Source organism: Ictalurus punctatus, chromosome 21, assembly GCF_001660625.3.
Source record: "Ictalurus punctatus breed USDA103 chromosome 21, Coco_2.0, whole genome shotgun sequence".
Classification (NCBI taxonomy): Eukaryota; Metazoa; Chordata; class Actinopteri; order Siluriformes; family Ictaluridae; genus Ictalurus; species Ictalurus punctatus.
In genome coordinates, this window is record NC_030436.2 from 5952550 (window position 1) to 5968337 (window position 15788).

At 39.5% G+C, this 15788-nt stretch overlaps 1 protein-coding gene across 7 annotated transcripts in view; it reads right to left on the minus strand.

Annotated features, from left to right (window-relative positions):
* Positions 1–14739, minus strand: part of pcbp4 (poly(rC) binding protein 4) — a 107504-nt gene extending 92765 nt beyond the window's left edge. For 2 of the 7 annotated variants that reach the window (XM_047149323.2, XM_017451021.3), the window contains exon 1: positions 14483–14736. The gene's annotated coding sequence lies outside the window, so the exon portion shown is untranslated. Of the gene's footprint in view, positions 1–14482 lie in introns of all 7 variants that reach the window. The other 5 variants (XM_017451022.3, XM_017451020.3, XM_017451019.3 and 2 more) reach the window with 4 other exon arrangements.
* Positions 14740–15788: the final 1049 nt, after the last annotated feature.

The following is a 15788-nucleotide window of genomic DNA, read 5'->3' on the forward strand; positions in this document are numbered from 1 at the left end:
AGACGGAGAGATTAAAGGCTCAGGATACCTTTGCAGGTGTTTTGAGTTAATTAGCTGATTAGAACTCTTCTCAGGTCGACATTTCTGTATTATAACTTCTTCATTCTCATATTTTGAGATACTGGATTTTTGATTTCCATAAGCTGTAATCATCAAGATTAAAATAAAAAAAAGGCTTGAAAAAAAAATATCTTACTTTATGTTTAATGAATCTAGAATATATGAAAGTTCCACTTTTTAATTCAATTGCAGAATAAAATTAACTTTTCCACGATATACTAATTTTTTTAGATGCACCTATAGTTCCAGTTTTAAATCCTGGCTTTACAATCAGCTCTAATGCAGTGAGACTCAAGTAAGATTAGCACTAATGCTAACATAAGGTTTTACGCTAGTGCTAGGAAAAGCCAGCTGTTTTTAGCACCCTTTGGTCCCATTAAAATCCATCACTTCTGAAGACCCATGACGCTTTATTAAATCGTACTCCCGTCAGTACTCCATTATGAAGATGGTGACTGAGCTTTTTTTGTTGGTGAGTTGACCAACCTGCAGCAGCCTCCCTCGATGGACAGGGTGACGCAAGAGCCTTGACTTGGGTCTTGATCAAAACGTACAAAGTGGCTTCGTGGAGCCTTGCATAATAAGTGAGATCATGCCAGCTGAAGTACAGCACAAGGGAACCTGGAAAATCACTACAAACAAACATCTGATATTATTCCCTGCTGTCCTCTTAAGATCTTAAGAGGAGATCAAGGCTTGATGAAAAAGCCAGAACCACATGCGCATACAGGTCTCCCTTATTGTATTTGTCTTTTGTTCATTTTTTCTTCAATATTCTATTCAAGTGTATGGTCGTCTCATTTTGTTCAGCAATCATTCCATGTCACTTACATGAAGTAAACTTTTCTTGGCTTCAGATCATCATGATGGTCAGTTCATGTTGTTTATAGTTGGAGAGCACTGATAAGTTTCATGAGCTTAAGTGGGTGGCTGTGGCTCAGGTGGTAGAGCTGGTTGTCCACTAATCGTAGGGTTGAATCGGAGGTTCGATTCCTGGCCCACATGACTCCACATGACTTTATATGGCACCAGAGACATTTTTGGCATCGTCAGAACACACTGAAGTGGTGTTTTTTGGGTGGAAATTGACTTCCTAAATCTTCGTAGCTAATAGGGAGGTAACCGGATATGAATACATTATTCCAAATCAATATATGTGTTCTAAATGAATACAAACACAGGTATGAATAAACAAAAATGTAATAACTAATAAAGCTTGTCAGAGTGCACCATAGTGCATCTGATTGTCAATAGAGGTGTGTAATAGGATCCCAAACAAAAAAAAATTGTATGAGCAGGGGGTATTAACTTTGATGTGAGGGCAAGCAAATGGTTAGATATGAAAATCGAAGGACAAAGACCATGTCCATTAACATGAATGTGTGCTGCTGCACGATACACTTACAGCATCTTTAGTAGCTGCCTGGTCAGGATTGCGGTGGTTGAAATTAGGCTACTAGTTTGTTGATATTTTAGGAAACAGAACCGATTCATTTGTTAGATAATATCACAGGCAGTTACAAACAAAAATAATAACTGTGTCAGCGGGATTTTAAAAACCAGCCCCACACAGATCTCTAATTGAGACCAATTATGAACTTGAGTGATGTAGCTGAGGTTGAAGAACTGTGTTTTCCAGTGTTTCTGGGGGCAAAGTGGTAGAGTTTACTTGTAAAAATAAATAAATAAGAATATCTGGAGCGCTAAACAGATAAGAACAGTAAAAGCTGGGTTCAGGCTAGCCCACTGTGTATTCCTGTTTTCTGAGGCTCTCAATCAGTCGGTCTTAGATTTATTCTGGTAGCTCTGGATTTGAACTTTGCAATGGCAAAATAAATTTCTGCTCCATTTTGCTGAACATTAGCATAAAGGACCGGACATCTATTCCAGACTGTCTAATATTGGAGGATGCATGGCTACATTCTGTCGAAATGTAAATGTTGTCTAATTTTTTAACAGACAAGTAAAACTCACTATACATTAGTACACGTTGTCCGCCTCATTGGCATCATCGGCGAGGCATACAGTTTTGACTGATACCAAAATGTCTTCACCTTCTCTCATTGCAATGATAAAATACTAACTCAAACTGTCATTTTTTAAACCCAGTAGCAGGAAGTAGTTCAGCCTAATCAATTCATTTCAGAAGAACCGTCCCAGATAATATTCGCGATTAGCCTGTATTAGGTTGTGATGAGTGGATATGGGACTTTCAGGTAGAGCGAGTGCAGCGAGAGAAAATGATTATATCTTCAAAAATGAGTCTGCAGGCCTGTCTCCTCCGTAATTGATAGTGACACTACATCCTCATCATCTAATGATAAAGAAATCCGCCAGGTTATTACCACCATATACATGTGGATTCAAGACGATGACGATGAGGAGGTATTTTCTTGTCTGATATGGATGGATATATCAGCATTGGTTGACTGAACATTTTGGGGGAAATGAGATGAGTAGACCTAACTAAAAATCTCACACTAACACCAAGCTTTTGGAACTCCCCATTTCTCATCCATACATTAAGGATTTTCATATATCCAGAATGCATATTCACCTATATCCACTCAGTGGATCGAATGCTAGTCAGCATTCTGTCATGATGGATAGTCTTTCGGGTGCTTGCGATTGGTGATTTGGTGTGTGAAACAGACCTGATCAGTCAGAAGTGCTTCAGTTTGAAGATTTCCACCCAGCAAAGTCCTTTTTTCGCTGCTGCAGCCTGCTAGCGGGACAAATGAGTCAAGTTATTGGCATTTCTAATAGCCTTTAGACATGCATGTGTCACTCTCTGGTCAAGGTAATTTATGGAATCTCTTCACCCTTCGCTTCTGCACCCAATTCTGTCATTCCATCTCTCTCACCCCCGCCCCCCACTCCCCATTTCTTGCAAGATCTCTGGCCAGTTCTCATTATTGGAAAAGGCCTCTCTCTCTCTGTCTCTCTCTCTCTCTCTCGCTTTTTCTCCATCGCTCAGTCTCTCCTTATTAGATCTGCAATTCCAGAAGCGCATTAAGATATTAAATCCAGGAAGGGAATGGCTGCTGCTTGCCGACTTGGCAGGATCCCCACTCCTACCATTTCCCCTCCCCTTTCTTCTCTATCTCTCCATCTCTCTACCAAATGGATCCAGAGTCCAGTGGAGAGGGAGTGACTGAAAGAGAGGGCATCTCTCACTGTCCTGGCCCATAGATGGCTACACAAAGCTCTTCCTTGTGAGCAGGGGAATGACGGGAGGAGACTAACACAGTGGATGCTCTGTCATCACTCGGATCCCGCTGATGTGTCACTGAATAAAGACGTGCATGCATGCGCCCACGCAGCCCCGGCACCACTGGAGCATTCTTCATGACTTGTGAGCATCTATTATGGCTGTTCGTTAGGATATGCAGCTTTGCCAACAAACAGAAGAATGTCTTTTTTGTGCTAGTCCTGTCACTGGGTCTCCCTTGTGACAAAGAGAGATGAGACATTTAGTCTCATAAGGAGCTGTTTTTGCTCTTACGAAAGATTATGTTTTCAAATTAGACCATCAACCCTCAAAGGGTTTTTAACTGCCAAAAAGAATTAAACAGTACACTATAATAAGTTTGGGGAAATTTGCTAAAGCCCCATTTATATATATATATATATATATATATATATATATATGTATATATATGCCCATTGTATATCCATTCTCTTCCAGATTGCCCCAAGTAGTTGACCATTCTGTTATGAATGTAATCAAAGATTGAATTATCATCATGTGTTCCCTTCACCCCATGATGTAGGAAAACTCATGTTAGCATTTTACCGATTGTACAACCATACCGAAAATTCGTCTGCACAACTGGTGGATATGGATAAGAGAGGGAAAGCATAGCTTGGCCGTTGTTGCTCATGGGTTAAACATGTCCAGGTCCCTCAACTTCAGCCAGTTTAAGAGTGGTAGTCTTGGTATGTTGTTAATGCATTTGGGTCCCTACAAGACCATCACTTCTGAGGGAGTACTGGAAATAACTAGCAAGGAATCCCTAGATGAACGGGCCCTCATTGGGCCTGGACAATCGAGGTTGTGTTTTTCAAGAGAGATTAACTCAAATTTTGGGCTATTCCTTGATATAAGGTATAAGAAATCAAGCTTCCGAGCTTCCTAATAGCCTCCAAATGGCCTTGTCTACCCCTCATGGTCTGAGATGCAAGACACTGTGCAGGACAATGCTGGGCAATGGAGACAACAGATTAGAAAATAGTGTCCAAAATGTACAATCCTTTAAGGCTCAGCTTGACACAATTGTGTGGTCGTTCCTGAATGGGGGGAAGAACCTCTTTAAAAAAAAGCTTTTCGCTGGGGTTTTACCCAGAATAACACGCTTAGGAAAAAATAGTCTCAGCTGGTTTTGTTATGGTTATGCAAATTTAGCCTAGATCCTCCTGCATAGTTTTAGGTTAGCACTGAGAATGGTGTGCATGCGTTCAATTAGATTACACGCATGATTGGAAGACTGCTCAGCTTCAGACTTGGTTTTGCTCATTGCTTTGTTTGGTGCACTTCAGTAATCAACCCTTCTCCCTGGAATTATTTTTGTGAATCGTGAATTTTTTTTTCTTTTGCTTTTGCCAGATTTACAAACAAGCATACACTAATGGCTGATTTTTTACACTTGTGCATCCACTAAATATCATCACAGATCATAGTCAATCGCACACGATCTTTATACGAAGCCTGGGCATGACGACTTTACACAAGGACGATAATAGATCCAGGACACATCTGGTGCCATCGGTTGTATATGTGCAAAGATCTTACTGTCTCTACTAGCTCTGAGCAACGAGCTCTGTCTCTTCCACTGTTCCCTCTAGTCAGTTATTAACCCGTAACCCCCCTCAATGCCCCCCGCCAATCTGATGGCAGATCTCGGCACTCTTCCAACACACTCATCTTTCCCTCAGAGAATACCAAGTGCGTTAAAATGAGTGCTTTTTCCCCTCTCTTCTCACAGCTCCATTCATTTGCCTCCAGCAGCGAAAGCCCAAAGGTCCTATGCCTTCCGCCTTTCTGACACTTACTCTTTCCAGCACTAATGTGGAAAGAGAAAAGAGCTACAAGAAGCTACAACTCTAAGAACCAAGGGGCAGATGTGTCCAGAGCTCAGGTACACACTTTTTCTGGGCATTGTTGGAAGGGGTGGGAGGAGAACAGAACTCATGAATGCCAGAAAATTCCCCTGTACTCTTCAGTGTATGATGGTTTGGGTTTATACTGCAGGAAATAGAGGGATGAGTCAGACTTGTCATGGTAGCTCTGTGGTCCTCAACTGAAATGGAGCAGGCAGCCGTTCTGTTTGTCAGAACAGGTGTTTGCTACACATGTCAGATCAATTATATCTGGCTTCAATAGCTGACTTTTTTTTTAATTAGCTGTCACTTGTTCAGTGAAAGTTTGCATTTAAAGACCGAGTGACCAATAGTTAAATATAATTCAAACATAATATTTATAAATAAAAACTGATTCATCTTTGTTTGATAAGGTCTCAACCATACTATGTTCCCATAAACCAATATGAAAGCAAAAACATTAGTGACAAGCAATATGATGATATAATATCCTGATAAATTATGTTATGATACACCTTTTTGAGATATCTCACGTATCTTTAGTATCTTTGATAACAATTACAAGCTTTCGCTGGAAGCAGCTGATAGATGTTAATAGAAATTGTATTGAATCTTACTAGATTGTTTTATTTTCCTTCTGTCCAATGTAGACATTAAATAATCACGGATCTCACTTTTTTTTTTTTAATGCAACACTAATGTTACATATTGTGATACCTATATTGTATCATAGAAATGTCTTCAAGGATCACAATATGATCGTTTTGTCATATCGTCCACCCATGACCACATTTGCCCCACATTATTAATTGAATGGCTCTTCTTTAAACTATGCAATTTGAAAGAATCCCTCGTTAATAAAGGGCAGATTTGGTCTGGGAGACTCCAGTGACCAAAATTGAATAATCACACTAATTAAAATGTGTATGGATTTCAATTAACAATGACCTTATTCTCTAAGAATGTAAAAAAGGGCTTGTTTGCTCCAAGTGATAGAATGTAGACCATGCGATTCTACAGTATGGGCCTAAAAACAGCAAGGACAATGTACATGTTCTGTCATTATATATAAGCCACTGAACACAGAAATCCATTCATCCATCCATTTTCTGAACTGCATATCCTACACAGGGTCACGGGGGAGCCTGGAGCCTAGCCCAGGGAACTCGGGGCACAAGGCGGGGGACACCCTGGATAGGGTGCCAAACCATCGCAGGGCACAATCACACACAAATTCAAACACTATGGACAATTTGTAGCAGTAAGGTGGAAGAAGCAAGCTCTGACACTGATAGTAAGTGGATATGAGTGACAAACAACAGGCACAGAGAAAACAAGCTCTAAGTTTAGACCTGGTCTCCAGAGAAAGGCAACAATCACAGAGTTAAATCAGGAGATGGCTGATAACCCGATGGCACTGCATGCTTTTAAAACCTACTGGCTTGAGTAAAACGGACAAATGGAATTGATTAATCTTTTTAAGCTGCTTTATGACAGAGTGCATTGTTAAAAGCGCCATACAACTCAAATTGAATTGAAGTGAAAAGTTTACTCGTTTAAATTCAGGTTAAACCCAGTGGGCCTCGCTTACCAAGCTGGATCCAAACAAATTTATTAGCAAATCATGTGCGGGAGCATTTATACAAGCGATTTAGTATAAATGAAAATCCACTTTGTTTGGAAAAGCATTCGTAACCTACGAGTGTGTGTAAATTTACGTATATGGAGACTCCCTAATTGGTGTGAGTTACTGCAATTTTACATTGAAATATTTAAATAGTTTTATTTATTCCAATTGCGCTCACATTTGTGTGAAACTCATGTTGTTTCACATTAATGACTTGAAATAAAGCAATCCAAAACAAATCCATAAATTAACACCAAACAAAACTAGCCGTTCAATGAAGACAAAAAGAAATGCTGCCGTATAACAGGAGGAAGAATTGGTGTGTTTGTGGTAGCTGATGTGCTGCAATGGCTGAGCTGCATTATTGGAAGATTAGTCATTTTTGTCATCTTCTTCTATTTGCCTTATATGGAATTTTGTGGGCGTCACTAAATACAAATCAGCTGTGCTGTGAATACAGTTGGTAGTTAAAGGGGCCTATGAAAATGACTCGGTAGGCATGGAGCCTAGAAATAAAGTACCGGCTCATTCATCTGATTACACAAAGGTCACAATGTCCAGCATTTATACAATGGCTCATAGACTAAAGGTACTGCCAAAACAAACAATAAAAAAAATAAATAAAAAAAAAATACAACAGGAATGTTCCATCTGTCAACAAAATGGAACACACCGCACCATATCTACAAATGACCTCCACAGGAAAACACGAAGATCTATTTAGCAGGAGGAAGTATCATATGAGGAAGCACTGGTGGAAAACTGGTGCGTCAAAATTTTTGGTGCATTTTTGTAACGACTCATTTTTGTGCCTGTGAGTTTACCCAACAGTCGTGTTTAATTTGACTTAATAAGCATCACTATGTTGTAAGTTGACTGTATAATGAGGTATATAAAGGTATCTAAGCCCGTTGCAGTGTTAACATCATTGTAAATTAGTGTGCAGTGTGTTATTGTGCTCTGTCTGATGATGACTGTTGTTCTATGGTGCTTCTGGGAAGCTCACTCTAATTGTGCTGGAGTGGGGTAAGGATATAAAATCTAATAATATCTATCAAAAAAAGACCATCTAGTCAAGGACTGTACCCTTTAGTATGTTTTACATATGACTGAAGTATATGTTTGTATGATATAATTTTACTGTCAGAAGTTTTCTGTGGGTTTGTTGATAAATCATGGGTCAGATTATTGCATGACAACATGTGACACATTGCTGTATAGGCTTTCTTTAACATGATACAAGGAATATTGGGATGATAAAATGTGGCAATATAATGGCTATTTTTATCCATTATTTTTATGGTCTTCTGGGAAGGTGTGGTTAACGAAATACAATCATATCATTTCTAGAAGATGTGTCAAGGTTAAAGAGAAACAAGATGTGCCTTCTAGTCACACTCTGAGGTATATAACGCATTCTGTACCTTTCTCAGTTTCTAATCCTGGAAGTCACATTGCAGCCCCGAGCCTCTTGCAACTGATGCCACGGTTCAGGCAAATGATCGATATCTTTGCAGAATTCTCTTTGATATCACACTACTTACTTACAGAAGCTAAGTTCGCTGTGCTCAGCTTTGAACTACAAATAAACAGGGAGAAAGAAAATGCAAATTTATCACGAATTAATCACATTCATCTATGCCATGCATTTTAACTTATAAACAACAAAGTAAAGAGACGTCCTTATCAGGATCAGGAGAATTCAGATTGCAGACTGAGACAACACTGTTATTTCAAGAGAAATGGGGGAAGCTGAAGATCCCAACACTGAACTAGTCTACCATAGAGCAAAAACTAAACAAATAAAAAAAAACTTTTAAAAAGAAATAAAGCTGAGCTGCTCTTCAGTGATGAATGTGATAACTGCTAGACATTGCAGTGTTTACTGTGTCTCTATCAGAAATCACTGCTTCTGGTAGCTAGTAACTAGTACCAAACACCAAGCAGGCATACAGTGAACTGGGTAAAATCTCAGTAAACATTGTATACATGCTCAATAACATTAACGGAAACTATGAATAGAAAAGCTTCCTTATCATGAACTAGACTAGGTGTGAAGAAGTTGATTATTTACCTATAACTGCACTTCCCAAAATGTTTTTATTCTTCTTATACCAGAGCAATTTTCTCATGCGAACAATTTTCTATATAATAAAGAACATCATCATACTGTTTATCTGTTTATAGTTACGTTTTAACATTGTGGAATGTTTTACCACATTTGTTCCCTCATTTTTTAAGGAAAGAAGCCAAGAAACACAGCTTGTCAAGTCACAAAAAAACCCCCCAAAAAACAAAACAAATTTTAAAAACGATTTATGTGGTGCATCCACAATACAAGTCCCTATTCACGTTGTTACTATAGAAACGATAACTTAATAGAATGAGCACATTAACATAAACCTGTCATTTGTCTTGCAATTCACACTATTATTATAGAAAACTGATCAATACCCACTGACCAATAAAAATCAAGAATTCAAAAGTGGGGAATTAAATATTAAATATTATCATCATGTACACTTCAAGTCACTCTCACTTGTCAATTAGTTATGAGAAGGCTGCCTAGGTAGATTTTTTTTCAGCAGCAGTGCTCCTGAGATCTTTAAAAGTTTTTAAAGCCATTTATGCTAAATAATCTGACCTTAGGTTAAATCTGCAATGTTTGCGCATCTGTAAATTAAAATCTACCTGTAAAATACCTTCAGACAGTGGATCTGATAAATCAAGTTTCTAAGTATTAGCCGCTTAGCTGCCTTTTGTCTCTACACATGATTAATTACATTAAAGTGGACTCCAGTGGGAAACAATCTGCGTTTTGTGAAAGAAGTATGTTCGGTAAGTGGAGTGTTACACTGACAAGGCTTTTAATCTGATGCCAGAGCTAATGTGATTTGCTACAGCTCTGCTGTACCTTCAGTACCTGAATGCAACAGCACGTCTTCTGAAAGTCAGAGCTTTAGCTGATCCAAATAATAAGGAGTGGCGCTCAAAGACATTTTGAGGCTACTTTCATGTTTCGTTCTTTGCAGTCTTCGTGTACTGGGAGGATGCAGTTGCAAAATAACGCAGCTCTGGGGAAAGATTTGAAAATGTAATAACAAATCTAACCCTGATTTCGACTCCCAAGAGCCCCCACTCCCCAGCCTACTGAATGACCCAGGATGAATCCGCAAACACAATATTTAATTCAAACAACAACCAGTGTCAAAGCAACAGCGAGAGCTGTTATCTTTGAAAATACCCCTGCAGAGAAAATGCCATTCACACAAAGTGCCTTTTCTTCCTCAATGCCAGTGGGACGTCATTGTCTCATGATCAGTCTGTTTAGGCACACACTGCATCTTTATTATTATTTTTTTCTTAGTTGCATGCGTGAATTAACAAACAGTAGTAAAACAAATGGAGTAAAACTGATGTGTTTCCAAATAGCACTGGCTAGCAAGAAGCAAAACAACATGCTAGCTAAATAATTTCATTAGCAGTTTCAAAAAGGTGTTTCAGTTCCAAAAAGCCCAAGGTACACATGGCTAATCTTACATTACAAGCATCCTCTGTGAAGCTGTATGTCAAAAATATCTATTTGTTTTAAGCTAAACTGCACATGAAGGCTCTACTCTGTTTAGCTTCCTCTGTTTCCGCTGCCATTTTGAAGCTACATCCATGACTGATTTTCATTATACTGCTAATTACAAATAAAAGCCAATGGAAAGTGATTTAATCTTGTAAGGAGTTTGGTCTCTTTAGCAGTAGCAACCTCCTTAAAGCTTGTTTTTAAAAAGTAGCTGCTACCACCTCACAAATAGAAAGTGTAGTTGATTAAACTAGCTAGCTAACAACTCACATAAACTAGGTTCATGTGAAAATAGGCTAAGCACTAAAACAAAGGTAACTGTTGTATGGATTGAAAACTTTATATATGAAAGTAAATCCATGCCAACATTTCAGACCATCTATTGTATGTTGCACTCCATTTTAGATAAAGCAGCAAGCCGTGATAAAACACAATTTAATGCTCTGTTTAACACAGTGATCTGTTTATTTCGGCTCTGCCAAAAATAAGCTCTTAGCTTGCTTAAGAAAATGGCTGATATGAGCGTTTCCTATGTGTGTAATTTTGGAATGGCAATAGCCTCCGAGCTAAAATTGCTGACTAACATTAAACATTACAAGACCCTTCAGATTACTCAAATGAGTGTAAACAATAAAAGGTGCTGATTCAGTGTTGCTAATCAGTTTAGCTTCAAATCAGTTTTCTTGTCTTGAGAATGAGGGTGGTGTCCGGGTAATCAATTAAAGAACCAGTGGAGTGTAATCCACTTAAGTGATCAGGGGTAATGAGTAATGGACCCATGACCAGCTGCTCACTTGGGACACCTATTGATGGTTGTTGTAGTGATGGACAATGAAAACTAATAGAAGAACAAACAAAGCTTTCATTGTTTTTGATAAACTTATTGTCTTCTGGCACTGTATTGCCATATGGCACGTTCAGTGTCGAATAATGTGGCTGTGTTATTAACAATGACTAGGTTGTTAATTGTTAGGCAATGGAAGCCATTAAAATACGTTATACAGACAAAGTAACACTGAATAGACCATGTTTGAAATTGTAGCCTATTTTATTTCTGGATTTTGTTGCTGAACCAACCAAGGAAACCATAATGTACTGTACAGCAACATATTTACACAAGTTTGTTCAAAGGAACCAAATCAGTACGGTGATTTAAATCACTAGCTTCAGTTAACTCATTACTTGAATCAAAAGCAACTTTTCTTGTACACTTTAGACTATGACCAGGTTTAAAATGCTGGTTATACAATATGGCTAATCAGTTTTGCTTCAAATCTGTTTTCTCTTGCCTTAGTGATTAATTAAGCACCCCGTCGAGTATCTATCTATAATTAGGACTTCAGACATAATATACTGTATCTCTCTCTCTCTCTCTCTCTCTCTCTCTCACACACACACACACACACACACTTGTCTTACTATCCTAAACCTTTCATAAAAATAATTATTAACACAGCTAGGGAATGTTATGTCTAGGCCTCAATCCAACCGTACCGTTTAACCTCAGTAAGCAAATATGGAACCTTTTGGCTCTTTTGTCTATGTATTTATTTATTTTCGAATAAAAACTTTTTTATTTAAAGAAATCATCCTGGGGACCAGTCTAATATCTCCACAAGGCCAAAACTGTCAGATATTCCAATCTTTGTGGGGACACACACACACACACACACACACACACACACACACACACACACACACACACACATGCATACACATACAGTTCCAATCAAAATTATTCAACCCCCATTACAAATCATGTTTATTTTCAAAATTTAGACTTTCAGCTGTTTGCAAATTCAAATGAAAATGCAACTTATAATGACTTTCAAAATTATTTCAACCCCCAGAATTGAATCCCTCACAACAGCGCAAATATGCAAAACAGGTGTTATCTCAAGCACACCTGATGCAACTAATCAAGGGCTTGAGCTGGAACACATGAAATACCTGAACTGGCTAGGGGTAGAAACTGAATGAAATACCTGGACGTGGCAGAAAAAGGATGTGATCAAAGGCTGCAACCAGATTTCTGAGAAGACAGGCTGTGAAAAACCCTCAAGTGACTGAAAAAGACCTGCATCAAGACTTGGTGGCAAGAGGCACTGAGGTTTCAGTGAGCACAGTAAGGCACGTACTTAACGCAGGTTTCCATGCCAGAACTCCAAGACGTACACCACTACTGATCCAAAAACACAAGAAAGTCGGCTCAAAATCATATAAATAAGCCACAGACATTTTGGGATTCTGTTCTGTGGAGCGATGAAACAAAACTGGAATTTTTCAGAATGATGGGTCAGCGGTATGTCTGGAGGAAGAAGAATGAAGAAAGAACACTCTGTCCACAGTCAAGCATGGTGGAGGCTCCGTGATGCTCTGGGGCTGTTTTGCATCCTCTGGCACTGGAAACCTGCAGCATGTGGAAGGCACAATGAAACTGAAGCTTGGGTGTCATTGGACCTTCCAACAGGACAATGATCCCAAGCATACCTTAAATTCCACCAAGGCTTGGTTGCAGAAGAAGTCCTGGAAGATTCTACAGGGCCATCACAGTCACCTGACTTGAACCCCATAGAAAATCTCTGGTGGGATTTAAAGAAGGTGGTTGCAGCACGCAAACCCAAGAATATTACTGAACTGGAGGCCATTGCTCCTGAGAAGCATACGTTGTATTGAATTTTGACAATAAAAGTGACATATATATATGCTCACATGAAGCGTATGTATAGGCTACTAATTGTGTTGGACAATTCATGGATTCCTTAGTTTGATTTAGTTTGATTCACTTAAACTGATGAAAACATATAAAGTGAGTTGACTCGCTAACTTGCAATGACAAAAAAAATTTTGGTATCTTTGAGCACTTTAAAATCTGACCAACCAATTAAAAATCGTTGTTATTCCATATTGCTAATCGGTTTTGCTTTGAAACAGTTTTCTAATTAGATCAACATAATCTAATTAGGTGTTCATAAGTAATGTCTCTCTCTCTCTCTCTCTCTCTCTCTCTCTCACACACACACACACACACACACACACACACACACAGCTGTTTGTTGACTTGTATGCTCTAATAATGATGGGAAAAAAATCATGAATTCCTCAGGTTGACTCACTTAAACTATTAGAACCTAATCAGTAATATAAGTGAACTCACTAACTTGCAGTGTCAAATTTATTTTTAACATGTTTATTTAAAAAAAAATTAAAAATAAAAAAAACCCCCTGCAAATCTGAGGCACTGTCTAAAGGATATGAGACTCTTCAGCTTATTCAAAGGAGTTCAGTTCGAAGCACTGTGTTGATTCTATTGCTGATCAGTTTTGCTTCAAATTGTCAAATTCTGGAGCCTAATCCGGTTAGGTGTGTAGTAGTAATGAGTGTCATACGCCTAACTATCCACTTGAGACAAATCTGTTAAAATGTTGTCTGTTAGTGGCCTTTTTTTTTTTTTTTTTGTCAGATCGTTTCTATTTGTTTGTTTGTTTGAAAGAATCGAATCAGTAAGATGAGGCGTAATGACTCAGCGATTCAGTGTCAATTCCATCCGTCACATTGGAAGTGTTATATCGTGAACATCCTCCATAGTGTTCGAGTTTAGAGGTTAAACTCGAAAATGTGCTCGTGTAAGAGGTGGAAACGAAAGGAAACGGAACCCAGCGCTGTAGATGTTAGTTCTACAGTGCTCCAGATGTTCGGAATATCTCGCGAGCTCCAAATCGACCAACATCAGCCTGCGCTCGTGCTTTGTGCCGCATGCGCGCGAGGAGATCGCAGCTCGAGCCGCGCAACGTGCAGCTTTGGCGTGGGCTTCCCGACCAGTGCATCATGATGATGATGATGAGCCCTGGTTGGGATTTAACGGCGGTGAGAAGAGACATGTCCCGTGACCTGTTAGAGCAATTCCTGCTTTTATTTCGTACATGCGTTGACGCCGACACGCAGGTCTCGCGCCTCAAAGTTAAAAATTTTGTCTAGTGTGATAGCGCGGCGGTTCACCTTACGGGGCAAAACGGCTTTCTAAAGTCAAACACGTTTCCATAGGGCTTTCAGCGGGTCAGAAAAACGCAGTGGTCGTGCGAGGGAGAAGGAAATGGAGAGTGTTTAGGTCGTGTTCTTACCTTTTCGGAGTGGCACGCGCGGATCAAACAAAGCCGGAATTGTGTTCAATATTCCTGCCCGGTGTCCACATTGTCAGCGCCAGGCTTTTACTGTAGAGGAAGAAAATCCCTGATGTGTGCGTGTGTGTGTGTGTGTGTGTGTGTGAGAGAGAGAGAGAGAGCCTGTGGAACAATAAGGGAGAGAGAGGGAGGGAGGGGGAGAGAGCGAGAGAGATAAAGAAAAAGGAGGGGGAGCGAGCGAGCGCGCGCGAGAAAGAGACAGAATGCACCCTCTCTAAACACAACACACAAATGAAGGGCTCAGTGATAATACACTCTGGATAATGCCTTCATTTACAGCACCAACTCTACATTTCTTCCCCCACTTTGTATTTCATTGTATTTCATTCACCTCACCATTCCCACTGACTCCCATACCTTCAGCTATCCCAGTGGATTTCCTGGACTAACCTAAAACCCTCATCCGCACCACTGCATTAACAAGCGTATCCCATCACCACCTGGAAGAAGGAGCTGTCAGGATGTGTGTGCATCTCATAGCCTGGGTGTGCTTGCAAGTAATTTTGGTGCTGTATGGAAATCCACAAAATAGAAACCAGCTTGGTTTCTTGCATCATTTCAGTAATAAGTGTAAAGGTTATCACAGTGCAATCCCTGCCTAGCTCCCAGTGTTCCTGAGAAAGGCTCCGGATCGATGCGTGACCCTGAGCAGGATGAAGTGGTTAAGGAAAATGAATGAATGAATTATTATATTACAGCTCTTCATTTCTAAAGATGTTGAGATAGCAAGGACACCTCGTTTCGCAGTAGAAGCATCGACTAAATAATGCATTTGTTTACTCTGTGTATGGAATGTCGCCTTGTGCAGTTCAAGGTTGACTTGTGCATAACATTTTTCTAGACTACCTCTTGAAATTTACTGCCATCTAGTGTGAACGAGACCAAGTAAACATGACCCTGGGTCACATTCTGTCAGGTCTTACTGCCTAGCAGCCAAGTCTGAATATGATTTGAATGGGAAGCAGATATTTTTTCAGCCAGGCTGTACACACACACACACACACACACACACACACACACACACACACACACACACACACACACACACACACACACACACACAAATGTAAGCTTCAATCTATCAGAGTTAGAAAATATAATTAGTGAATGATACCTATACCATTACAGGAATCTAGTCAAATAAATGGTCAGTAGTATTGCTTTTGGTTATTCATTTCTTGCTCTGGACAGCATGGGGTATCCAGCATGTACACAACATGTAGTGCTGCAGAGGAGCGTTGGATCT